At 44.1% G+C, this 27,402-nt stretch overlaps 1 protein-coding gene across 1 annotated transcript in view; it reads left to right on the top strand.

Moving 5' to 3' along the window:
- The first annotated feature begins 24,474 nt into the window (after window positions 1–24,474).
- The window catches only part of COL6A3 (collagen type VI alpha 3 chain), a 167,534-nt gene continuing 164,606 nt past the window's right edge, over window positions 24,475–27,402 (top strand). Inside the window, exon 1 of the mRNA XM_081940022.1 lies at window positions 24,475–24,806. The gene's annotated coding sequence lies outside the window, so the exon portion shown is untranslated. The remainder of the gene's footprint in view (window positions 24,807–27,402) is intronic.

Raw genomic sequence — 27,402 nt, 5'->3', positions numbered from 1 at the left:
CACATGTGGTGGATAAGCAAAAAAATACTGGCAAGAATTTGTATATTGTTGGGAGAAGATGAAGCAGCAACATATTGACTTAAAACCTGAATTGTTCTTGTTGGGTATTTTACCAGGGAAATATAGTAAAGAAAATGTATATTTGATTATTCATGTAATAACTGCGGTTAGAATTGTATTTGCACAAAATTGGAAAGCTGAAGAAATCCCTATAGATGAAAATGTGATTAAGAAAATATTAGATTGTGCAGAAATAAGTAGATTGACACTAGCAATTAAAAGAAAGGAAGAATCTGATTATTATAATATATGAGAGTTATTTTATCATTGGTTAGAAAATGAATATGGATAAAAAGTATAAAATTTAATAATTTAGGAAGAGAAATTAGATGTGTTAAGTTGTAATATTAAAATAAGAACAGGTATATAAAGAATTTGGTTATGACACAAAAAAATTGTACTCAGATGATACACTGATTAATGAATGATGAAATGTTTGTTTTAAAAGGAAAAAATAAAAAAAACTTTTACAAAAAAAAGACGCAACACACTGCTTTTTGACAAAGCTGGTGGCTTTTATTCCCTAATCTGGTGTAAAACTGGTCTGGTTGACAGAAAATTTTTTTAGTCTAAAAATTGCTGTCCTTTTTTCAGGGGAGGCAAGTGTAGGGGCTGAGAGCATTAAGGATTTTTTTCCCCAGCAAGGGGAGTGAAAAAGCAAAATGGTTGGCAAATGTTTTAAGTGCTCAGAATGGGATGCAGTATTTAGCTTCCGGTTCCGGTTGCGGTACGCGACGGGCAAGCTTTGCTTGCCCCGCGCACTCCTGGTGGGCTCCCCTTTGATCGGGGGGGGGCCACAGGATGCCCTGGAGGGGCTCCTGCCGAGGGGGCGGCGTAGCGGGGGATCCCCTGTGTCGGCGGCGGCCGGGGGGCCTTGCATCCGGATGAAACTCAAGATTCGAAGGACGCAGTTGCTGTGCGGTGAGATGGAGATTCCCCCCATTCCCTTTGATGATTGAATGAAAATAAAAAGATTGTCAGCTTTTTGGAAAGGTTTTCAACTTGTGGCTGGGAAGTGTGATTGGAGGGAGGGGGATTTCCCCCCCCCCTTGGACAAGCGGCTTGAAACTGTTTTGCTCCCTGCCCCCAGAAGAGGAGGAGGGGGGGGAGCTTTGGAATGGAATCACCCTCGTAGCAAAAAGCAGATTTCCTTTACTGCAATTGTGAAATGAGGTGATGATCTGTTTTATTTTGAAAACTTTGAAAACTTTTGCCTTTGGATCCCGGAGCTGGCAGGGCAAGATGGCACACTTCCGTTGTCTTTATGTACTTTGAAATTTGACTCCACCTACAGAAGTTGATGGCATTTTGTCTTTGTCTCTCTGGCACTCAGAGAAGTCTCGTGTTACATTCTATCCTGGACTTGGAACAAAGGACTTTACTGCTTTATTGCCTAGATCCCTATTTGCCTGGGCTCCCTGCCTCTCGATCTCCCTCGGCTACCCACCTCCCTAGTTGCTTCTTCTCTGTATTGACATCTACATCTCTGAGCTTTGAGTACCACAATGCCACCCAAAAGACCACCACCGGGGAAGCCGGGATTTGCGGGCTCCGCCCCAACATCCTCAACGTCCAGCCCCAGCGGACAACAGACACTAACTTCTTTGTTCCAGCCTGAGCCCTCTGAGGTGGACTTTCAACAGATGTTTGAACAACTCTTAAAGGGGCAGGAGGAATTAAAAAATAAATTGAAAGAAATGAATGAGCAGCTCAGAGAGAATAAAGACCATGTGATCCAAAACTCACAGAGACTGGAACTTTTGGAGGAGGGGACGGCTGAAATGAGGAGAGAAGTTAAGGGGGTGCTGAAAGGAAATCAAGAACTTGAGAACCACCAGATAAAAACGGAATTTGAACGAATGTCCTTCTTTCTTAGGTTTCAAAATGTAATTGATGCTGATGATGAAAATTTGAGGGATATTATGGCAAACATATTGGCTGAATTTATTAAAAAAGATAGACAACAGATGGGGTGGGACATGGACCTGGTCTATAGAGTAAACTCAACATATGCTAGAACACATAATGTTCCAAGGGAGGTACACATTAAATTTCTTAGAAAGACCACAAGAGACGAGATTCTGAGTGCACAAAGGGGGCAAACATTAAAATACAAGGATAGAGAAATAGCCATTCTGAAACAAATCTCAAAGAAAGTTAGAGATAAAAGAAAAAAATATTCGCTTTTAGCGAATAAATTATACCAGAAAGGGGTGTGGTTTCGATGGCTGTTGCCAGAAGGTATGCTAATATTCTGGGAGGACACGAGAGGTAGAATTAACACAACCACTGAGGCTGAGGCCTTTATGGAAAAAACTAAAGCCCTCCTAGATAAACCTAATGATACTACACCGGACATACAGGAGACGGGAGGTGCCGGAGCTCTGCCAGGGGGAGGGGGAGAAGAGGCAACATTGAGAAAACTCAGATCACCGGGGACATGTGGTGAGGGGAGGCAGGGGAGGCAGACCCTCACCTCTCTTCATGAAATAATAGTATATAATATAATATTATATACTATTATAATATAATATTAGTATATAATATAATATTATATACTAATATATAATATCTATCTATCTATCTATCTATCTATCTATATCTATATCTATATCTATATCTATATCTATATCTATATCTATATCTATATCTATATCTATATCTATATCTATATCATCTATATCTATATCTATCTATCTATCTCTATCTATCTATCTATCTATCTATCTATCTATCTATCTATCTATCTATCTATCTATCTATCTATATATATATATATATATATATATATATATATATATGTTTTCTGAGGTTTTCGCGGGTGTTTGTATGTATGTCTTTGGTTGTTCGGGTTTTCTCCCGCGTAGAATTGGAAGTATCTTCACGACGTTTCGATGAAGTCTCATTCATCATCTTCAGGCTGGTGCTTCCGGCTTGGTGCTTCCAGGAGCAATGTGAGATCTCAGCCGGTTCCTCCTTTTAACTGCCAGTGGGGGTTTGTGCTGATTGGGTGGGAGCTTGGCTGCATTCTGATTGGGTGGAGGTGTATTCTGATTGGTAGGGGGCTTGGCTGTGTTCTGATTGGATGGGAGTTTGGCTGTGCTCTGATTGGATGGGGGCGTGTTCTGTTTGGGTGGGGGCCTGGTTGTGCTTGTGTTAGTCTGAGTTGCAGAGGGATTTGAGCTGGTGAGCTGCTTTACTGTTGTTTGGCTTCGCGTTTGTGGTCGTGCCACATCTCCGTGGTGGGCATCAGTTTGCTTAATGTATGGATCTGAGGGGTTTAAAGTGGCTAATAATGCAGCTGTGGTCTGGCTTCTGGTTTGTGGTCCGGCTTCTGGTTTGTGGTCTTTATCGGTGTGGGTTTGGGCTTGCTTTTTGCGTGGATGTGTGATAGTGACATCCTGTGTGGTTTTCGCGAGTGTGGGTCTGGTATCATTCTTTGTGTTAGGGACTCGTTTGTCAGTGAGGGCGGGTTTCCAAATGGCTGGTAGGCGGGAGGTATCATCTCGTTTATTCATGCTGTGTGGTCGTTTTTCTATCTCAATAGCTTCTCTGATTATTCTGTTGTTAAAGTGTTCAATTTTGGCAATAGTTCTGGTCTTTTTAAAGTCTATATCATGTCCTGTGGCTTTGAGGTGTTGGACCAGGGAAGAAGTTGGTTCCTCCTTTCTGAATGAGTTTTTGTGTTCTTCAATGCGTGCCTTTATTCTTCTGTTGGTTTGTCCGATGTATGTGGTGGTGCAGGTGGTGCATGGGATTTCATATACTCCTTGATTTTCTAACTCTATTTTGTCTTTGGGGTTTCTTAGGATGGTGGATATTTTTCGGTTTGTGTAGAATGCTGTCTTGATGTTGTGTTTGTGGAGGATCTTGCTGATTCTGTCTGTGGTGCCTTTTATGTATGGGAGGAGGGCTTTGCCGTTTTCTTGTTCACTGTCTTGGATTTTAGTGGGGTTTTCTTTTTGGATTAGGTTAGTGATATTGTTTCTTTGGAATCCGTTGGCTGTTAGTACGTTGGTGAGAGTGTGTAGTTCGGTTTTGAGGTGTTGTTCGTCTGCTAAGCGTTTTGTTCTGGAGATGAGTGTCTTGGCTACAGAGTTGATCTGTGCTGGGTGGTGGTGTGAGAGTGCGTGCAAATAGCGGTTTGTGTGTGTTTTCTTCTGGTAGATGGTGTGTCCTAGGGATCCATTGGATTTCTTATAGACTAAGACATCCAGGAAGGGGAGTTGGTTATTGGCTTCTGTTTCCATGGTGAACTGTATTTTGGGGTGTAGGCTGTTGAGGTGTGTGAGGAAGTTGTCCAGTTTATCTTTCCCGTGTGGCCAGATTATGAAGGTGTCGTCTACATATCTGAGCCAGAGTTTGGGTTTGTGATCGGATTTTTCTAGAGCTTGGGTTTCAAAGTGTTCCATGAAGAGGTTAGCAATGACAGGTGAGAGGGGTGATCCCATGGGTGCTCCTTCTATTTGTTTGTATTTTTGTCCATTATAGATGAAGTATGTGTTGGATAGGCAGTGGTTGGTCAGATCTAGGATATGTTTGGGGGGGTTGTATTTATTTTGGATAGCTGTCAGGGCTTCTTTGATTGGTACTTGGGTGAAGAGGGATACAACATCGAAGCTCACGAGTAGGTCGCTGGGCTGTAAGTTTTGTTTCTTTATGATCTCTATGAACTGGAATGAGTTTTTTACGTGTGAGGTGATGGATTCTGCATAGGGCTGTAGTTGTTTGGCGAGAAATTTGGCTAGGTTTTGTAGAGGTGAGCCTATGGAGCTGACTATGGGTCTGAGTGGGGTTCCTTCTTTGTGTATCTTGGGGAGACCATAGAGCTTAGGGCATCTGGATGATTTTTCTCTGGGAATGATTCTTTGCTGAATCTCTTCGCTGATGGGGGAGGCTTTTATTTTGGATCTGGTGGTTTTTTCTAAGTAGGTGGTGGGATCCGTGCTTAGGGGTTTGTAAGTGGAGTCTTGGAGTAGGTTGGTTAATTTGGTTTGGTAGTCAGATGTGTTCATGACCACCGTGGAGTTCCCCTTGTCTGCTGGAAGGATTATTATGCTTCTTCCCTGGTCCAACACCTCAAAGCCACAGGACATGATATAGACTTTAAAAAGACCAGAACTATTGCCAAAATTGAACACTTTAACAACAGAATAATCAGAGAAGCTATTGAGATAGGAAAACGACCACACAGCATGAATAAATGAGATGATACCTCCCGCCTACCAGCCATTTGGAAACCCGCCCTCACTGACAAACGAGTCCCTAACACAAAGAATGATACTAGACCCACACTCGCGAAAACCACACAGGATGTCACTATCACACATCCACGTAAAAAGCAAGCCCAAACCCACACCGATAAAGACCACAAACCAGAAGCCGGACCACAAACCAGAAGCCAGACCACAGCTGCATTATTAGCCACTTTAAACCCCTCAGATCCATACATTAAGCAAACTGATGCCCACCACGGAGATGTGGCACGACCACAAACGCGAAGCCAAACAACAGTAAAGCAGCTCACCAGCTCAAATCCCTCTGCAACTCAGACTAACACAAGCACAACCAGGCCCCCACCCAAACAGAACATGCCCCCATCCAATCAGAGCACAGCCAAACTCCCATCCAATCAGAACACAGCCAAGCCCCCTACCAATCAGAATACACCTCCACCCAATCAGAATGCAGCCAAGCTCCCACCCAATCAGCACAAACCCCCACTGGCAGTTAAAAGGAGGAACCGGCTGAGATCTCACATTGCTCCTGGAAGCACCAAGCCGGAAGCACCAGCCTGAAGATGATGAATGAGACTTCATCGAAACGTCGTGAAGATACTTCCAATTCTACGCGGGAGAAAACCCGAACAACCAAAGACATACATACAAACACCCGCGAAAACCTCAGAAAACAAATATCGTACCTCTACGGGGAGGAAATCCACCATCTGACCAGGACCTACGAAAAACTCGAAGTCCAAAGAGCTTCCATTTTATGTGACCTCACATTCCTACGCAACTGCCGAGATCAAAATTTAACCCCCACATGCTTCCAATTAAAATTCCACTCCAACTCTACAGCCACCAAACGCATCCTGAAAAGAACAGAAATGGCCCTAATCAGAAATGAACTTCACACAAAAAGATTCCACCTAGACCGAATCAACAAAAATCTCCTTACACTTCACCCCAAACTCAGCAACAAGTTCCATCCCACACTTTGGGACAAATCCAAACAACTCGCCACCTGGAGAGCCGAAACACAGACCACCCTCAAGACAGACACACATACCAATAAACTCCGAAGACTAAAAGAACGCCAGAAACAAACCCCTCCCCCCTCACAGCCACACATGAAACAAACAGTGCATAACATCTCAGATAAGATCCTCACCAAAGCTGAAACCAATGTCCTTGCCAGAGGATTCAACTTTGCAGTCGCTCCCAAACACATCCCCACTGAAACCATTATATGCGGAGTTGAAACCAGCCTGACCAAAATCAACCCCGATGACGCTAACAGAATCAGACTCGAAATTACCAACATCCTCTGCACCAGCAAGCCCCCCAAAAGCAACTTACCCAAAGAGGAACAGACAGCACTACTTAACCTAAAAGAAGACACTAGCATAATAATCCTTCCAGCAGACAAGGGGAACTCCACGGTGGTCATGAACACATCTGACTACCAAACCAAATTAACCAACCTACTCCAAGACTCCACTTACAAACCCCTAAGCACGGATCCCACCACCTACTTAGAAAAAACCACCAGATCCAAAATAAAAGCCTCCCCCATCAGCGAAGAGATTCAGCAAAGAATCATTCCCAGAGAAAAATCATCCAGATGCCCTAAGCTCTATGGTCTCCCCAAGATACACAAAGAAGGAACCCCACTCAGACCCATAGTCAGCTCCATAGGCTCACCTCTACAAAACCTAGCCAAATTTCTCGCCAAACAACTACAGCCCTATGCAGAATCCATCACCTCACACGTAAAAAACTCATTCCAGTTCATAGAGATCATAAAGAAACAAAACTTACAGCCCAGCGACCTACTCGTGAGCTTCGATGTTGTATCCCTCTTCACCCAAGTACCAATCAAAGAAGCCCTGACAGCTATCCAAAATAAATACAACCCCCCCAAACATATCCTAGATCTGACCAACCACTGCCTATCCAACACATACTTCATCTATAATGGACAAAAATACAAACAAATAGAAGGAGCACCCATGGGATCACCCCTCTCACCTGTCATTGCTAACCTCTTCATGGAACACTTTGAAACCCAAGCTCTAGAAAAATCCGATCACAAACCCAAACTCTGGCTCAGATATGTAGACGACACCTTCATAATCTGGCCACACGGGAAAGATAAACTGGACAACTTCCTCACACACCTCAACAGCCTACACCCCAAAATACAGTTCACCATGGAAACAGAAGCCAATAACCAACTCCCCTTCCTGGATGTCTTAGTCTATAAGAAATCCAATGGATCCCTAGGACACACCATCTACCAGAAGAAAACACACACAAACCGCTATTTGCACGCACTCTCACACCACCACCCAGCACAGATCAACTCTGTAGCCAAGACACTCATCTCCAGAACAAAACGCTTAGCAGACGAACAACACCTCAAAACCGAACTACACACTCTCACCAACGTACTAACAGCCAACGGATTCCAAAGAAACAATATCACTAACCTAATCCAAAAAGAAAACCCCACTAAAATCCAAGACAGTGAACAAGAAAACGGCAAAGCCCTCCTCCCATACATAAAAGGCACCACAGACAGAATCAGCAAGATCCTCCACAAACACAACATCAAGACAGCATTCTACACAAACCGAAAAATATCCACCATCCTAAGAAACCCCAAAGACAAAATAGAGTTAGAAAATCAAGGAGTATATGAAATCCCATGCACCACCTGCACCACCACATACATCGGACAAACCAACAGAAGAATAAAGGCACGCATTGAAGAACACAAAAACTCATTCAGAAAGGAGGAACCAACTTCTTCCCTGGTCCAACACCTCAAAGCCACAGGACATGATATAGACTTTAAAAAGACCAGAACTATTGCCAAAATTGAACACTTTAACAACAGAATAATCAGAGAAGCTATTGAGATAGAAAAATGACCACACAGCATGAATAAACGAGATGATACCTCCCGCCTACCAGCCATTTGGAAACCCGCCCTCACTGACAAACGAGTCCCTAACACAAAGAATGATACCAGACCCACACTCGCGAAAACCACACAGGATGTCACTATCACACATCCACGCAAAAAGCAAGCCCAAACCCACACCGATAAAGACCACAAACCAGAAGCCGGACCACAAACCAGAAGCCAGACCACAGCTGCATTATTAGCCACTTTAAACCCCTCAGATCCATACATTAAGCAAACTGATGCCCACCACGGAGATGTGGCACGACCACAAACGCGAAGCCAAACAACAGTAAAGCAGCTCACCAGCTCAAATCCCTCTGCAACTCAGACTAACACAAGCACAACCAGGCCCCCACCCAAACAGAACACGCCCCCATCCAATCAGAGCACAGCCAAACTCCCATCCAATCAGAACACAGCCAAGCCCCCTACCAATCAGAATACACCTCCACCCAATCAGAATGCAGCCAAGCTCCCACCCAATCAGCACAAACCCCCACTGGCAGTTAAAAGGAGGAACCGGCTGAGATCTCACATTGCTCCTGGAAGCACCAAGCCGGAAGCACCAGCCTGAAGATGATGAATGAGACTTCATCGAAACGTCGTGAAGATACTTCCAATTCTACGCGGGAGAAAACCCGAACAACCAAAGACATACATACATATATATATATATATATATATATATATATATATATATATATATATATGTGTGTGTGTGTGTGTGTGTGTGTGTGTGTGTGTGTGTGTGTGTGTGTGTGTGTGTGTTATTTATCAGTACAAATACAACATTATATATATATATATATATATATATATATATATATATATATATATATATATATATATATATATATATATATATATATATATATATATATATACACACACACATAATATTATATACATCTGTCTGGCCGCGCCCGGGAACTGCGGAGGCAGAAATGTTGTCAGCGCTCCCGAATGATGAAGGCACGAAAGTGACTGGGTCGCTGCGACCCATTTGCTTTCGTGGCTTCGTCATCTGGGAGCGCCGACAACATTTCTGCCTCCGCAGCTCCCGGGCACGGCCGGATGGATGTAGCCACAGCGATGCCGAGGCGGTCCGAGCGGACAAAAGAGCGAGCGAGGCAACCTGATCATCGGTCGCTCGCCCGCCGGACTGCCTCGGCGCCATTCTGGCTACCTCCGTCTGGCCGTGCCCAGGAGCTGCGGAGGCAGAAATGTTGTCAGCGCTCTCGGTTGACGAAGCCACGAAGCGACTGGGGAACGATCAGAACCTTCCTGCCTCTGCTGGATTTCGCGCGTTCCTCACGCCTGCACTATGCAGTCGCGAGGAGCACGCAAAGTCCAGCAGAGGCAGGAAGGTTCTCGTCGTTCCCCAGTTGCTTTCGAGGACTGCGGAGCACGAGCCGGCGGAGCACGCTCAGGAAGGCGGGGAATGGGATCACGTGTGCTGGAGGCTGAGGCAGCCTCAGCCTCCAGCACACGTGTCCCATTCTCCGCCTTCCTGATGCCGTCACCAGCCTTACCAGCCATAAACCTCACTGCACGTCACTGCAGATCACAAAAATGAACTTGAAAATCTGTGTGATATAAAATGACTGAAACTATTTTAAGATAAAAGTTTATATGCTGACAAAATAGTATTAAGTAATAACAAACTAATGCATTAGTAAATGAAAGTTATGAGAATGCGGGGGAGGGCCATTTCCTGCATAATGTAACTGTCAAAATTTGCACTTCATCCATTACCCCTTTCCTTGAATATTTTGTTTTAAAGGAGGATTACACACAGGAATGGGCAAAATGGATTGATTATATACAGAATAAATACCAGACTAGGAGTTATTATCTAGCCTTTAGGTAAGAATGTTTAGACCGATAGATGATCAGAGTAAATAGTATATGGGATGTTTGGAATTGTTAGAGTGGTATACAGCGGAAGTCAGGGGGGTGGGTTTGTGTGGGAGGTGGGGGAGGGTTAGGGTGGAGGGTGGGGCAATATATATGTATGAATAAATTAGAAGATGGGACTAATGAAACATTGTTAGGCTAGGAGAAATTTATATTAAGAGTTATAGATGTTAAATTAGCTTAGAAAATGATCAATGTGTTATTATTAATTTAAGAGTAATTTATATAGTTTTTGTTGGGAGGAGAGGGGTTATGAGTAATCTATTTTAAGATGGGGGGAGGGGAGGGGGTAAAGTGTTTGGTATAATATTTGAATGTGAATTTTTGCGGGGGGGTTGGGGGGTATAGCATTTGTATGAGATTTATATTGTGTGGAGGGGGGGTGAAAAGGGGGAAAATTTGTTTGTACAAAACTCTTTTAATAAAAAAAAAAATTTAAAAAAAGAATGGGATGCAGTATTTGAGGTAAAATTATCCAGTGCAAAATAAAATAGAATGGTTATTTCTGATTTCTGAATGTCTGTGGAGATTCTCAGTCATCCAGATCATATTTTCTGAAATATGCTTTATCAAAAAGGCAACTGGACTGTTTTTTTCCTTGAGAAAGAAGAACAAAATATTTTGTTTCTCATTCAAGAAACTTCATCAGTTCTGATGCTGAAGGGGATGGAAAGATAGGTACTGACACTAAAAAAGTGACTTATGATAGGTTTTCCCATTTCCAACCATTGCAGCAGCCTCATGGTCATGTGATCAACATCCAGATGCTTGGCAATTGACTCATATTTTGATGATTGCAGTGTTCTGGTGTCACATGATTACCTTTTATGACCTTTTGACAAGCAAAGGGGAAGCCAGATTCACTTAACAACCATTGTACTAACAATTGGAATTGTTCACTTAACAACTGTGGCAAGAAAGGTCATAAAATGCGGCAAAATTCATTTAACAACTGTCTCACTTAGCAACAGAAATTTGGGGCTCAATTGTGGTTGTAAGTCAAGGACTACCTATATTGTTGATACTTCAAAAACTTGATTTGCTTATTGTATTGTATTTTATTTTTTGCAGTCACATTATACTACTGAGTCATAAATTGCCTGCAACCAATGATAGTTTAAGATCTTTTATCCTCAGATATGATTGGCAAGCCAGAATCCCTATTTGGTGCCAAAGTTTTTAATTTCTGCACTAAGGGATGTTTCTTTTAATTTTAATTTCATTTTGTTATGTATTGTTTATACATCTGATGTCCATTTTTTTTTCTATCACATAATTCAGATTATTAATGAAAATATTAAAAATGCTGGCCCCAGAACTCATTCTTGTGGCCTCTCACCAAATACCTTGTTCCAGTTTAATGAAAAATCTTTGAGAAATGCTGTGTATAATTTTCAGGCCCTTTGTATATCCATTTAGTTGTCATATCCTCCAACCCAAATCTAATTTTCTAACCAGAAAGTCATGAGATTCTCCCTTTCAAGCCTTTCCAGTTCAGCTTAGATTTTGAAGACTAGCCAAGATCTGCTGGATGTTCCTTCTCCCAGTTGCTTCTCCTGACATTTATTATGCTCTCAGTTTATTTAAAGCAAATATCAATAGTTTAAGTCAGGCAGGATTGAGCTAGATAAACTTCAAGTTCTCTTCCAAAATTTTCATTCCATGAATTTGTGAATGCTACTTTTTTGAAGCATTTGAAGCAAATGCACACATTTGAATACAGTCAGTTTTAATTTCTCTTACATTCAAAATTTTCAGCACATTATCAGTTTTTCAGTTTTTGCCACAGTATTTCCATGTAATGATGCAAATTCTGCAATATCAAGTATAAGCATCAACTCACTGCAAGAAACGAACCAAATAATGTACAGCATGGATGCAGTTATAATTGGATACCTGGGATGCAAAGGAACAAAGAAAACAAAGAAAAAAATCCCAAACCATGTATTACAAAAAATGAAAGATTAGACTGGAAAATAAGATCAGCAAGTTGAGATCAGACACAAGCAAGCTAGAACAGATGAAAGAAAAGAAGTTGAAGAATAAGAAGACCAAAGAATACTTAATCAAGAAGTACCATTTAGAAACAAGTAAGATCAAAGAAGCACTGGAAATAATGAAGCAGCAAGTAACAGCTATAGCTAAGAAGATCAGAAGATATGAAGCTTGAATTGCAAATTATAGGCAGAGCCTCCAATTTCAATCCAACCAGAACCATTTCTACCAATCCATCAATGGAGAAATTGCAGTGAATCAGTACCTGTCAAGGAAGAAACAGTGCAGTTCTGGGCACAGATATGGGATAACCTGTTGCAGAAAATGACAGGCTTTAGACTTCTCAGGATACATGAAAAATTTATTTGGCAGCCAGGTTCAGAAACGTTAGCCCATGGCTAACATTGCAAATTCTGAACAACCTTTATTATTGATGCACGCATTCTTATACATTCTCAAAGACAGTGTAACACGGAAACACTTAACTCATTTCTTATTGGTTACCTTGAGGAAAAAGCCTTATAAGGAGATGGGGGTCTTACTTCTCCTTTTGTTACAGGTATGGACTACGTGCCATTAACGAACTTTAATTGAACCTTGTGGTTTTGGACTTTTGACATAGGGACATTTGCTGGAACCTGTTGTGGTTGAAGGCTGATGACATTTCCCTGTCCCTTTAAGCAAGCTTCTAACTGTTCCTTTTATGCCACGTCCTCATTCTTATATTTTAATCCATATTTTATTCTACTTTAAACCCAAAGAAATACAACAAAGATGCAGCTTGGTTAAAATAGATGGATAAGAATAAAAAAGACATTGAAATGAAAGAATTAGTAATAATAGCAGAAATGGTAGAGAAAGAGCAAGGAAGATCAAAAATTGGTCATTACCAGGTGAAGATGAACTGCATGTGTTAGATATTAGCATATATCGCTGTAAGTCTCCACTCAGGTCCGCCGCTAGGGCGGGAACTAGGGATCGTTCTGATTGGTCGAGAGGCGTACCCGATCCCTATAAAAGGGGAACCCTCAGACCACACACCAAGCTGGATCACTACTACTACTAATCCAAGGATTCGATCCAGCCTAGGAATTCGGCGGGAATTCGGGCAGCCATCTCAGCGCGGCAAATTCAAACGCAGACAAGATGGCGATGCACACTCCTCCAGCTCCGTTCGACCCAATGACCGATCATTGGGAATCCTACATGATCAGGTTCAAGTGCTTTCTCGAAGCAAACGAATACACGGGAGTACCGGATTCGCGTAAGAAGAACATATTCTTGAGCTACTGTGGGCGAGAAGTTTTCGAGACGGCCAGAGATCTCTCTGAGCCAACACCCATACAGGCGGTATCATGGGCGGCGCTACAACAGACTTTACAAACACACTACGCGCCAAAACCTTCCTGCCACGTTCGCCGCCAGGAATTCAACACGAGGAACCAGAAGGCGGGAGAATCAATCAACCAATATGTTGCAGCGCTACGGAAAGCGGCAACGCATTGCGAGTTCAGGGATCTGGACGAGCAAATCCTGGCAAGACTCATATGCGGGTTAAGAGACATCTCTCTACAGAAACGGTTGTTGGCCAAGCCCAATTTAAGCCTACAGATCGCACTCGATGAGGCGAGAGCATCCGAATCCGCGGACAGATCATCCGAGACCATACAACGCGGATACAGCACGATCCAGACCGGATCCAGACATGCCAGAGTACACTATGAGGACACCGATCAAGAGATCGAGGACACCGAGTTCGAAGACAGCCATCGTATGCGGAGCAGTCACATGAGACCGGTGGGGAAACCCGAATTCCGTTTGCCACCATGTGCAAGTTGCGGAGGGAACCACCCCCGGTCTACCTGTCGGTTCAGAAACGTTGTTTGCTCGCATTGCGACAAACTGGGGCACATCGCAAGAGTGTGTCGGAGCGAAGTCCCTTCCTCACAACGGCAGCCTCCTATGTACCGCCAACAGAAGCCCAACCCAGGGGCTTGGCGAAAAAACAAAGGGCGCCCAGAGAGAAATCCAAGGGAGTTTGCCAAGAGAGATTACACACAAAGAGCTGAAAGGGCGTATTACCAGAGAGCCGAGAGAGAGTATCCCCAGGATACCGATGCCGAGAGAGAGTTGACCCAGAGAGAACCATTGCGAACCTATCTCACAACGATAGGTCAGGTCCGCACCAAGCGGCCTAAAAAGCTGAAAATCACTGTCCTCCTGGAGGACTCCCCTTGTGAGCTGGAAGTTGACACAGGATCGTCCCTGACGATCATATCATGGTCCGCCATGAAAAAGGCAATCCCAAGCCTTAAAAAGCGCCAACTGCGTACACCGGACATCCTGCTACGTGACTACCAGGGCAACCGAGTTCCCATCATGGGTCAAGGCACATTCCAGGTGCAGTTCAAGGACATCGTAGCCCAGCTGCCTGTGACCGTCACCAGCGCGCCCTTACAGAGCCTCCTGGGACTGGATTGGTTTGAAGCCCTGGGGCTAGAAGTCACCGGAATCAACGCCGTGGAGAACAGCAGCGCTGAACAGATTTTTAAGGAGTTTGAGGATGTGTTCAGCCCTGGTCTTGGTAAGTATGTGGGTAAACCTATATCATTCAATCTAGACCCCAACGTGGCGCCAATCCGACTCAAACCACGACGAGTGCCGTTTGCGCTCCGTCCCAAAATTGATAAGGAAATAGATAAGCTCGTAGAACAAGGGATCCTTGAACCGGTGGATCACGCACGCTGGGAAACCCCCATCGTAACCCCAGTTAAACCAGATGGGTCAGTCCGTATCTGCGCGGACTATAAATGCACAATTAATGTCACCCTACAACAAAGCGCATATCCTGTACCAGTAGTCCAACACCTATTGCACTCGTTGGGGCCAGGAAAAATATTTGCTAAATTAGATATGGCACAAGCGTATCAGCAGCTGCCAGTGGATAGCGCCACGGTGGAGGCCCAAACTATAGTGACGCACAGGGGTGCTTTCAAATGCAACCGGTTACAATTCGGCGTAAGCATAGCTCCCGGTCTGTTCCAGAGCGTCATGGAACGGCTTTTGCAGGGAATACCAGGGGTCGTCCCGTATTTTGACGATATCTTGGTGTCAGCTGCAAACGAGGAGCAACTATTAAAAAGAGTTAGAACTGTTCTGGTCAGAATTAGAGAAAAGGGTCTCCGCCTTAAAAAAGAAAAATGCCAAATTAACGTGCCTAGCGTAGAATTCCTGGGATATAGAATCGATGGGTTGGGCATACATCCAACATCGAAGAAAATTAAGGCGATCCAGGACGCCCCCACACCACGAAATCAGACCGAGTTGCAGGCATTCCTCGGACTACTTAACTTCTACAGCGTTTTTCTGAGACAGAAGGCTACCGTTGCTGAGCCGCTACATCGACTCCTCGCCAAGAACGCGAAATGGACATGGGGACGCTCCGAGGCAGCAGCTTTCGCCGCAGTCAAGCGCCTGCTCACAACCGACTCGCTCCTCATCCAATACAGCCAAACGCTACCACTGGTATTGACCTGCGATGCATCACCTTTCGGCGTTGGCGCAGTTCTCAGCCACAGGATGCCAAATGGGAACGAAGCGCCCATAGCATCCTACTCAAGGACTCTTTCATCGGCCGAAAGAAACTACAGCCAAATGGACAGGGAAGCGTTAGCCGCTGTGGCAGGAGTCAAACGTTTCCACGAGTATCTCTACGGCCACGATTTCGAGCTCATCACAGACCACAAACCACTGCTGGGCCTTTTGGCGGGAAACCGCCCCACACCAGTCTCACTCTCCCCGCGCATGACCAGGTGGACTGTTTTCCTGGCTGCGTATTCCTACAAACTGATACATCGACCGGGTTCCACCCTAGGGCACGCAGACGCACTCAGCCGTTGCCCACTTCCTGAACTATTAACAGACCCCACTCCCGAGGTACCGGTTTTATTAATTGACTGTTTGGACTCAGGACCTGTTTCTTCTTTGGACGTTGCTAAATTTTCTGCTAAGGACAATGTAATCAGACAAGTACAAACTTGGGTATGGAGGGGGTGGCCAAAGGGGAATGTGGGACCCGAATTCAAACTGTTTTGGACAAAATGCGATGAATTGTCGGTTTTACAAGGTTGTTTGTTGTGGGGGGATCGAGTTGTTGTTCCATACGCATTGCGGAGAAATGTATTAGAAGCGTTACATGTTGGGCATCCGGGGATCGTAAGGATGAAAGCGTTAGCAAGGAGTTACGTTTGGTGGCCAAACATGGACAAAGAGATAGAGGAATGGGTAGCCACTTGCGATCCGTGCCAAGAGTCTAGACCAGCACCCCCTGAAGCACCCGCCACAGAATGGGACAAACCGAAAGCACCCTGGTTGCGAATACACATTGATTTTGCAGGGCCAGTCCAGGGACAAACGTTTCTCATAGTTGTGGATGCATACTCCAAATGGTTGGAAGTAGTCCTAATGACTTCAATCACGGCAGAGGCAGTCATTAAGGTACTACGGCGACTTTTTGCCACTCATGGCCTGCCCGACCTCCTGGTCTCCGATAACGGGCCCCAATTCACGGCCATGCAATTCGAAACATATCTAGCAAGTCAGGGAATTCGGCATGCCCTTGTCGCGCCATTCCATCCAGCCTCGAACGGACAGGCAGAGAGAATGGTGCGATCTGCAAAAGAGGCCCTCGCTAGGATGGGCCCAGGTGATTGGCAAACACGTATTGATCATTACCTTCTAATCCAGCATATTACCCCCAGCGCCACAACGGGTAGGAACCCCACTGAACTACTCATGGGCCGCCGTCTATGGTCTCACCTGGACCGACTTCACCCAAATTACTCTGCCACATCGCCCCCAGACTCTACAAGCAAAATTCGGAGTTTTAGCATAGGGGATTCAGTATACGCCCACAACTATGCAGGGGGAACACTGTGGATGCCGGCAAAGGTAATTGGCATCACGGGACCACGATCATACTTGCTGGAACTAGAGGATGGTAGGAATTGGAAAAGGCACATAGACCAACTCCGGGGTCGCCCGGCACACTCGAATCTGCAATCCGCTAATGAGGACTATATCCCAACGGAAAGTCAGCAACCCAAAAGCCCAAACACAGAGGATTACAGCACCCTGGAGCCCAGAGTGGAACCGGAGTTCAACGACGGATCAGGTCAGCATCCGAGCGAGGAAAGTTGTCCAACCCCCGACTGCGAAACGGAACAAGCAGAACAAGCCGACCTAACCCCCACTCCATCTCAACCCGAACTCCGACGATCCACCCGTGTAAGACAGAAACCGACATACTTAAAGGACTTTGTCACAAACCGGAACACTCCATCTAAGAGGGGAGGGGTGTTAGATATTAGCATATATCGCTGTAAGTCTCCACTCAGGTCCGCCGCTAGGGCGGGAACTAGGGATCGTTCTGATTGGTCGAGAGGCATACCCGATCCCTATAAAAGAGGAACCCTCAGACCACACACCAAGCTGGATCACTACTACTACTAATAAAGAGCTGCTAAGTCACTACTTGTCCGGAGTCTGTTCTCTCGTTGCCCGAATCTAACAGCATGGTTTTTGGTTGAAACATCTAACCGGTATACCCAGTCATTGCCAAGCAATTTAACAAGGAGATGAAACTGAAGAGTGACTAACATTTAGGAAAACCTACCTGATAATGAAAGATCCAGTAAAAGGAGCAGTTTTGTTTTTTAATATTGTAAGCTGCCCAGAGTTACCATGGGGCAAGATGGGCAGCTAATACATTTTACAAACAAGCAAACAAATGAATAAATATGGAAACAAAAAATTATACAGAGGCCTGCCCCCGAACCTTTCTGCTTTTCTTGAAATAATTTATTAAATTAATATTACTTTTTCATTAAGTAAGCATCAAACTGGGAACTCAAGCTAAAGCACTAACTCAGTCTCCTAAACAAGGCAGCTTTTGCAACTTTAATTTTTCCTTTTTTTATGGCAAAGACAATATACTCTCTGTGACACCAGCCTCTGTGAGCACCCCATTTAAAAATTAAAAAAAAACATAAAATGCCCATGTAATTCAGGGTATTCTCATCACTTCACTCTGATTATAAAAATAACCCCCAAAATTTCAAGATGGCTGCTGCTACATGTGCAAAGGTAATGCTTCTGCATGAATTTAAGATGAATAATGCTTCTGTGCTTCATAATGATGTTAACAAACAATTTCTACCCCATACTGGCACATTAACATTGGGTTCCCTCAAGAGGCTTTGAATCTTTGTATAAACTCAATTATATCCATCTGTCTGTAGTTTAAGGATGAAACTAACAGTAAATTATAATACATAGTACTTACAACAATTTATCTCTATTTTTATTATATTGGTTTAATCTGCCATATATATATCCATGTTACAGATGTGATTTTTGAATAGTGCAAGGCTGTACAAAATTTATAATTATTTGAGTCATTCTATAGATTTACTCTTTTAATTATCCTTTGCCCAAAGAGATGTGGTAAATAATGCTTGTCACCTATAATTGTAAACAAAGAACACAATACTGTAAGAATGTTCTCAGCTTCTGTTTATCTATTGTGGTTAAGCCTGAAATTCAACACATTTTTATATAATTCCATGAACCTCTGGTTATTTCAGTTGCCAGATATTTCCAATTGAAAACCTCATTAGAACTATATTGCTCCATAAAAGCAGTGGACTGGAGATCTATGAAACAATTCTTCTGACTCTCAGTCATGGTTTAGTCTCATGATGTTGACTCTCCTCCCCAGCTTTTTAGTGGTACTGAAAAAGCATTGATAAATTCTTAATAGTGACAAATATGAGTTGGACTCCATTTTCCACTTACTTTATTATAACATTTATGTAGGCAAGAAAAACCAAATGCACAGATAGTATGAAGTGTTAATATCACTTTATAATGCCTTGGTAAGACCACACTTGGAATATTGCATCCAGTTTTGGTTGCCAGGATATAAAAAAGATGTTGAGACTCTAGAGAGAGTGCAGAGAAGATCAACAAAGATGATGGGGGGCAGAGGTGGACTGCACTTCTGTTAACCAATTTGCTGGTTGTGAGTGTGCACTTGATGGAGACGCAGCCACTGCTCTGGGGCTGAGAGTGGCAGCAGTGCTCCTAGAGGGTAGGCAGTGCACATGTGCAGCAGCCCCAGGACATCCACCTGGCTCTTGCCCTCCTGGAGTACCACCCCCACTGCCCCTCTCAGCTCCAGAGCAGTGTCTGCGTCTCCACCAAAGGCCGCCTGCCCACTCACAGACTGAGCCATGCTGGACGGCTACCTTAGAAGGCAAGCGGGCATGGGGGACCACTAGAAAGGCTACGTGGAAGGCAGGCAAGCATGGCAGGGCTGCAGGAAAGGGAGTAGGCTGCTAGCTCCCTTCCCTGTGGCCAGCCGGCCCTGACATGCTTGCCTGCCTTCTACGCAGCCTTCTGCTTGCCTGCTTTCGCAAGCTGGCCATGGGGACACCGGGAAGGCCATGTGGAAGGCAGGCAAGCATGGCAGCCTTGCAGGCTGTGGGGAAGGGAGTAGGGGAGGCAGGCTGGGACGGTGGAAAGCAGAGACTCGGCAGGGCGGGGTGAACAAGTGGCAACTGGGGGACCAGTTTGGGGGTGTGACCAGCCAGTGGTTGCTACCAGTTTGGCAACCCAGGCCATATGTCCACTGGTTCATCCGAACTGGTAGGATTTCACCCCTGGACTGGAAGCTAAAATATATGAAAAACAATTGCAGGAATTGGGCATCTCTAATTTAATGAAAAGATAGACTAGAGGAGACATGATAGAAGTGTTCCAATGTCTAAAGAGACGCCACAAAGAAGAGTGAGTGAAGCTATTCTCCAAATCACCCAAAGGCAAAACAAAAAACAATGGATGGAAACTACCATAATCAAGGAGAGAACCAACCTGGAACTAAGGAGAAATTTCCTGGCGGTTAAAACAATTAATTATTGGAACAACTTTCCTCCAGAAGTTGTGGGTGCTCCATACTGGAGATTTTTAAGACATTGGGCAATTATTTGTCCAAAATGGTACAGGGTCTGCTGCATAAGCATGGAGTTGGACTGGAAGACCTCCAAGGTCCCTTCCAACTCTTAGTGTATTCTGTTCTGTTACGCAAATATATCTGCAGTGTAGAGTCTTGATCTGCCCTATTCAGAACATTGCAGGGCTAAACTTCCCTCTGGTAGGAGCCCTGTCTTTCCATAGGAGACTATGCCTAACAGGCAGTGTTGTTTTCTTCCTTAGTTCACGTTTTAATGGTACATAGATTTATCCTCAATCTTTCTTACAACAGCCTATATTGTTTCTCTTTCCCCTTCATTGGTTTTGATTTTGTCATTGTGTTCTTTTTTATTTTGATTTTTTCTTTGATTCCAGGCATTTGATGCCTTAGACCAGTGGTGGGCAACCTTTTTTTTCAACTGAGCCAAATCTCGCCAAAACCACGATTGAAATTTATTTTGAGAGCCACACTTTTAAAACCGAAAATACATAGGATGGTACACTGTTTTTAGTTTCAATAAACTCTGGCATTTGAAGCACGCAAGTCTTAAAGCTGTCAAGTTACAAGATCCTTGCATCCCTAACCCTTTAGGAAAAAACCCCCAAGGGGTCTTCACACCTGACAGCTTGAAGACTTGTGGACTTCAACTCCCAGAATTCCTCCTCCAGTCATGTTGGCTCAGAAACTCTGGCATTGAAGCATGCAAGTCTTAAAGCTGTCAAGTTGCAAGACCCTTGCACCCCTAACCCTTTAGAAAAAAAACCAGGGTCTTCAAACCTGACAGCTTGAAGACTTATGGACTTCAACTCCCAGAATTCTGAGAATTGAAGTCCACCAAGGGCATCAATCATATTAGCCCAGAGATCTGCAAAATTGGCTCTTAAGACTGGTGGACTTCAACTCCCAGAATTCTGAGAGTTGAAGTCCACCAAGGGCATCAATCATATTAGCCCAGGCAGGGATCTGCAAAATTGGCTCTTAAGACTGGTGGACTTCAACTCCCAGAATACTGAGAATTGAAGTCCACCAGTCTTAAAACAGCAACTTTGCAGACCTCTGTGTTAGCCCAAAGCCTGGCGCTGGGCAGGCCTTGCTCCCCCATTGGTGGAGCCCCAGGAAGCGAGGAGGGAGAAAAAGAGACAGAGGCAAGGAGCTTCTCCCCCCCCCCCACAAAAATCTTATCAGGGAGCCGGCGGGCAGTAGCAAATTAGCTGATCACGGTGCGTGATCGGCTAATTTGTTACTGCCCGCCTGGCTCCCCGGTTAGATTTTTGCTGGGAGGGGGCGGGGGGAAGCTCCTTAGCCTGCACTTCTTTTTCTGCCTCCTCGCTTCTCGTCCCCGCCCGACTTCAGGATCCTCCCTAATCATTGTGGATCGAAAAGAAAAAAGGGAAAGAGGCGCTTGTTTTGAAGTGCCCGAGAGGAGGGAGGGGAGGAGGAAGACGCCTAGAGAGCAGGTGGAGGTCCTCACGTTCCGAATCTGACCGAACACAGGTAAGAGCCTATTTACGGACCTACCTTGTGGCATTAAGAGCAGCCAAACGTAGACATTGCACCGCTCTTATTGCGTCCGCCGATAACCGCCCTGCCGCCCTGTTTCGGGTAACCCGTTCCCTCTTATCGCAGAGGACGCGGGAAGCCCCCTTGCAGGGCAGAGCAGAGGAGTTTGGGGAATATCTGCAGGACAAAGTCGCTCAGATCCAGAGCGGATGGGCCCCCTTCAGTGGACCAGGGGAGCCATCAACAGTGAGTCTTGTGAGACCATTCTGGGAGGAGTTTGATTCTGTTGCCCCCGAGGATTTGGACAGGTTGCGTGGACGGCTGCGACTCACCACATGTTTAAAGGATCCGTGTCCCTCCTGGCTGGTACTGGCATCCTGGGAAGTGACACGAGGCTGGCTCCTGGGCCTGGTGAACGCCTCGTTGGGCGAGGGGTCCTTACCAACCGCCTTGAAAGAAGCGGTGGTGAGGCCCTTACTCAAGAGGCCTTCACTTGACCCGATGGAGCTAGCTAATTACCGTCCAGTCTCCAACCTTCCCTTTTTAGCGAAGGTTGTAGAGAATGTGGTGGCACAGCAATTTCCGCGACACCTTGACGAATCCGAATATCTAGACCCACGCCAGTCCGGCTTCCGACCCGGGCACAGCACGAAGACGGCCTTGGTCGCGTTGGTTGATGATCTCTGGAGGGCCAGAGATAGGGGTTGTTCCTCTATCCTGGTCCTATTAGATCTGTCAGCGGCTTTTGATACCATCGACCATGGTATCTTATTGCGCCGGCTGGAGGGGATGGGAGTTGGAGGCACCGTTTTGCGGTGGTTCGGCTCCTACCTCTCCGACCGGACGCAATGTGTGTTGGCAGGGGGGCAGAGGTCGACCCTGAGGCCACTCACTTGTGGGGTGCCACAGGGATCAGTCCTCTCGCCCCTTCTGTTCAACGCATATGTGAAGCCACTGGGGGAGATCATCTGTGGTTTTGGGGTTGAGTATCATCTGTACGCTGATGATACTCAGCTGTACATTTCCACCCCAAACCACCCCAATGAGGCTGTCGAAATGATGTCCCGGTGTTTGGAAGCCGTCGGGGTCTGGATGGGGGACAACAGACTCAAGCTCAACCCCTCCAAGACTGAGTGGCTGTGGTTGCCGGCACCTCGGTTCAGCCAGTTGACTCCATTACTGGCCATAGGGGGCGAGCAATTGCCTCCTGTGGAACGGGCGCGCAATTTGGGCGTCCTCCTAGATGCCCGGCTGTCGATGGACGACCATGTGGCTGCCGTGGCAAGGGGGGCGTTCCACCAGGTTCGCCTGGTGCGCCAATTGCACCCCCTACTGGACCGGGATGCCCTACGCACAGTCACTCATGCGCTGGTGACGTCTCGCCTGGACTACTGCAATGCTCTCTACATGGGGCTTCCCTTGGGACGCGCCCGAAGACTACAGCTAGTCCAGAACGCAGCCGCGCGGGCCATCATGGGGAGTACTAGGTACTCCCACATAACACCTCTCCTGCGCGAGCTGCACTGGCTGCCTGTAGTTTTTCGGGTGCGTTTCAAGGTGTTGATTACCATCTTTAAAGCGCTCCATGGCACAGGACCTAGCTATCTGCGGGATCGCATCCTGCCACACCCATCCCTGCGACCAATTCGCTCTCACAGGGAGGGACTTCTCCTGGTGCCGTCCACCAGGCAATGACAATGGGCGGCGCCTAGGAGTAGAGCCTTCTCTGTGATGGGCCCAACCCTCTGGAATGACCTCCCCCCTGACATTAGAACCACCACCGACTTCCGCTCCTTCCGACAAAAACTAAAGACTCACCTGTTTCGATTAGCTGGCCTGGCACACTCATAGTTTTTACCTCCTGGCAGATATATTTTAATTGAAATTTCTGGGGAACCATTTTAAATTTAATTCTGTGGGGTATTTTTAGGGGGCTTTTAAAGATTGTATTTTATATACTTTACTTGAATGTACAGTTCTTTTAACCTCCTCCATCTAAGCATTTAATTATTTATGTATTTAATATCTAAGTATTGATTTATCTATTTATTCTTTTTATGTATTGACTGTACACCGCCCTGAGTCCCTTTTGGGAGAGGGGGCGGTCTATAAATATGAATAAAAGTAAAAGTAAAGTAAGGTTCTCCTGCTTGAGCAGGGAGCTGGACTATAAGACCTCCAAGGTCTATTCTATTCTATTCTATTCTATTCTATTCTATTCTATTCTATTCTATTCTTATTTTTGTTTTAACTTAAAGAGGTTACTTTACTATATATTTAGACCTGTGCTGAAGAAAGTCAGAAGATTGTTGCTTTTTTGGTCACTTTTTAACTTTTTCCATTTTTTATCCTCTCTCCCCCATTTTACTCCTTTTTATTATTTTGTATTTTATATATTTTTTGAAATTCATACATTTTTCAAACAGGAGAGAAGGTAGAGGTTCGCTTCCAATGTTATAAATATAACATTCAGATAGGATTTGGACAGTGTTATTTGAGTGTCATAAACATAAGAGAGACTCCAGAATTTACAGTTAAGTAAATAGACCAGAACTAACATTTCAAAAGTGGTATGTGTAAAAATTAATTGCATTTCTCATTTTTTGCTCCCCCCAAACAACCGATGCATAATCTTGTGGCAACATGTAAAACAGAAAATGTTAGTTCTCCTTTCCTCAAAGGTGACTGGGAGGAGGTACTTCATGCAGAAAACACATGTTAAAACTAGAACGAAGGCAATGCTAAACTGTGACATCATCTTGCATACAGGGGCCAGCAGAAACAACGATTTGCTCTTTGAGCAAATCTGCTTTTCATTTACAGTTTGGTCAGTGAGTGAGGAGGCCTTGATTGTAATATTAGAGACAATCCCGTTTTGAGCCTCTTCCACCAAAAGGCAGTTCAGTTCTTCATTGCCCTTACCCAGTTGGAGGGATTTGCCTTTAAAAAAAAGAATACTATTCAGAATCCCAACTTCCTCTCCTTCACTGTGGAGAAAAGCACTAGAGGGAACCAGGGACGTTTAGCAAAATGAGAAGTTGAGTTTAAAGTGCAAATAATTCTTTCAAAAAGGTCCCGGAATTCTTAATTCTACATTTACTCAGGGGTAAGTACTTTGTTTTCTTTTATTGTAGAAATGATTTTTATCTAAGAATCTCTGTCAATTTGAATTTAATTCTATGGTTATTACCTAGATGGAGCACTCTGAAGTAATAGGGGCAAATGGGAGAGAAAGGGGGGGGGGACGACACTTTCATCTGTTGAGTTGACAGGATGCAGTGAACTTCAACCCAGTCTCAGTGGGCACTCAAGATGGGTTGGGAGGTAATAGTTGTTGGGAGGGGGGAGGTGCTCATTGAAGACTATGATTTGAAGGGAGGGAGGCAGAGAAAATCCTTACATCTGCATTGAAATGTACGTCTTTTCTCCTGTTTATGAATGTATTGGTTTGGATCTTCTCTTTTACAACTTTATTCTCTGTTTTAAGGGGTCAGTTCTGTTTGTAGTAAAGTTACACCTAGGATTTCTATTACCATCCTTTCAAAAAAAGCCATAATGTTTCTTCATTTTGCTAGTTACTCTGCTTTGAAAAGTTATGTTTGAATGATGGGGAGTGGGCAGAAAGCAGGGGTGTGAGCTAATGAGAAATGGTAGGATTGACTCCAGAGATACAGCAAACAAACCTAGGGATGATTGAGTTAAATTGCTATTTCGCATTCTCCTTGTACTTTTTTTAAATGATTGGGACTAAAAGGAGTGAAGAGAGATGATTCTCAGAAGGAACAGTGCCAGATTCAGTACTGAAAACATCTTGTAAACAAGTGTGTAGCTTGACACCTCAGAAAGCCCACTCCCCCAATGTTTTGAGGGGGAAGAAAATACAGAGGATATGCAGATGGAATAAAGATAGTAAAAACTAAGGTGAAACAATGTCTTGCCTTTCTTGGAAAGATTGCTCGGTTTCAATCAGGGAGAATTAGGAAATGCAAAGTTAAACATGCATCCATGAATTACTTTGATCTCTGTGGAGTATTTTCTGAGTATTGGGCTGCCACCTGGGCAGATGAAACCATGCCTAATTATTTTTCTGCACAGCTTTTTTTACTCTGCTGTTCCACCTCCATATTTTCCCAGTTGAACCTCAAATGCATTTTTATTTCAAATGGTAGATACTTATAAACATAGCCAGTGTCCATCTTAAACAATAAGTCTCATGATGGGCTGCTGAGAAAAGGTTTCCTATGAAGTCTTTCATGTCATAGAACAATATACCTCTCTTGTTGTAAAATGAAGCGACCGGGCAGTTCTGCAGGGGTTAATAAGTAAAGATCTTCAAGATGAGCAGGAGGAAGAATCTGATATAGTCTGCAAGATCAACAGTATGAACTCTTGTTTCTCTTGTGAAGTAATTCTACTTGGAAAGTTTAATTAAGCAAATTGGTATCTCTGGAAATAGTTACAATCATACTGAAAGAAATCTGAAATGTGGTTTTCAAGGGCACTATTCTAGATCAATTTCAAGAATGTTTATTGTTTCAACTAAAGCTGCGTGTTTTACATTTTGTTATTTATAAATGATTTAAAACTTTCAGGAAATTCAACTAAATTTACATTCTACAAAGCAGACATTTTTGAAAAGGATGTGTTAGTAATTAAGTGGCAAATCTTGAACTTGGAGTGGGTGGGGAAGTAACAAAAATATGTTCATATAGCCACTTTTAAAAAACAGAGGTTGATGAGTAAAATCTGGAATTTTCATTCTTCAATATGCAAATATAAGTAACATTTAATGTGCAAATATAAATAACATTTAATTATTTGATAAACTCATTTATGTTTTTGTATGGGCCTAGATAGGCTTTTCTTTTTCTGCCAGCTTCAGCCCATTCTACAGGATGGAGATAATACTGTCTGACCTAAATTGGTTGCTATGGATGGCTATGTATTTAAAGCAAAATATGTAATGCTATCAACTTTATAGGAGAGAGAAATTGACCCAGAAGATATTAAGCAGAAAAGGGCTGTGCTAGCAAAACTATTTCTTGGTTGCAAACTAAATGGTAAAGTGTACAGTAAATAGAACCTTCCACAATGGATAATAACAGAATTGGGCTGTCATTCTTGATATGACAGTTTGTGCTTGCTATCTTCCTATTTTACTTTGTCTGTGAAATGTTGGAAAATAGTACGAGAAAATTCAATGCTCTCTGACATTTGTGATATGACCTGATCACCTTGTACACATTTCCTATTCCCTGAAGCCTGTTCTAACCTAAGTATGAAAAACAATTTATGTCGGTATTTGGTAGAACTGTGCAGTACTTTGGAATTAATTTAGAAAAGGCCTTCAAAGTGTACAGTACCCTGAACAGACCATCCATTTGCAGTTCTTCAAAGGAGCAGTGATTTTTCTGTGGCTGGCCTGCTGCTTTCTGCAGCTGCCACGCAATCGAAAGAAAAGACCCAGTTACTTTCAAGAGTTACAAACAGATGCTGGTTTTGAATTTCTTTGGCTTCCAAAAGGCCTTTTGGAACTGAATCCTAAACATAGTGAAGCATTCAGTAAAACATGCTAAATTGGAACTGAAACTTTAATTGGTTGATGTAGTTAATTATTTTATGTTCCTACACAACATTGCTTAATTGTTTTTATGTCCCTACTGTTAGATATCTACAATAGCAACTATGATTTCCACCAAGGT

The sequence above is a fragment of the Natrix helvetica genome, assembly GCF_964273705.1.
Source record: "Natrix helvetica genome assembly, chromosome: 2".
Lineage (NCBI taxonomy): Eukaryota > Metazoa > Chordata > Lepidosauria > Squamata > Natricidae > Natrix > Natrix helvetica.
This window is presented reverse-complemented; position numbering and strand designations above follow the sequence as displayed.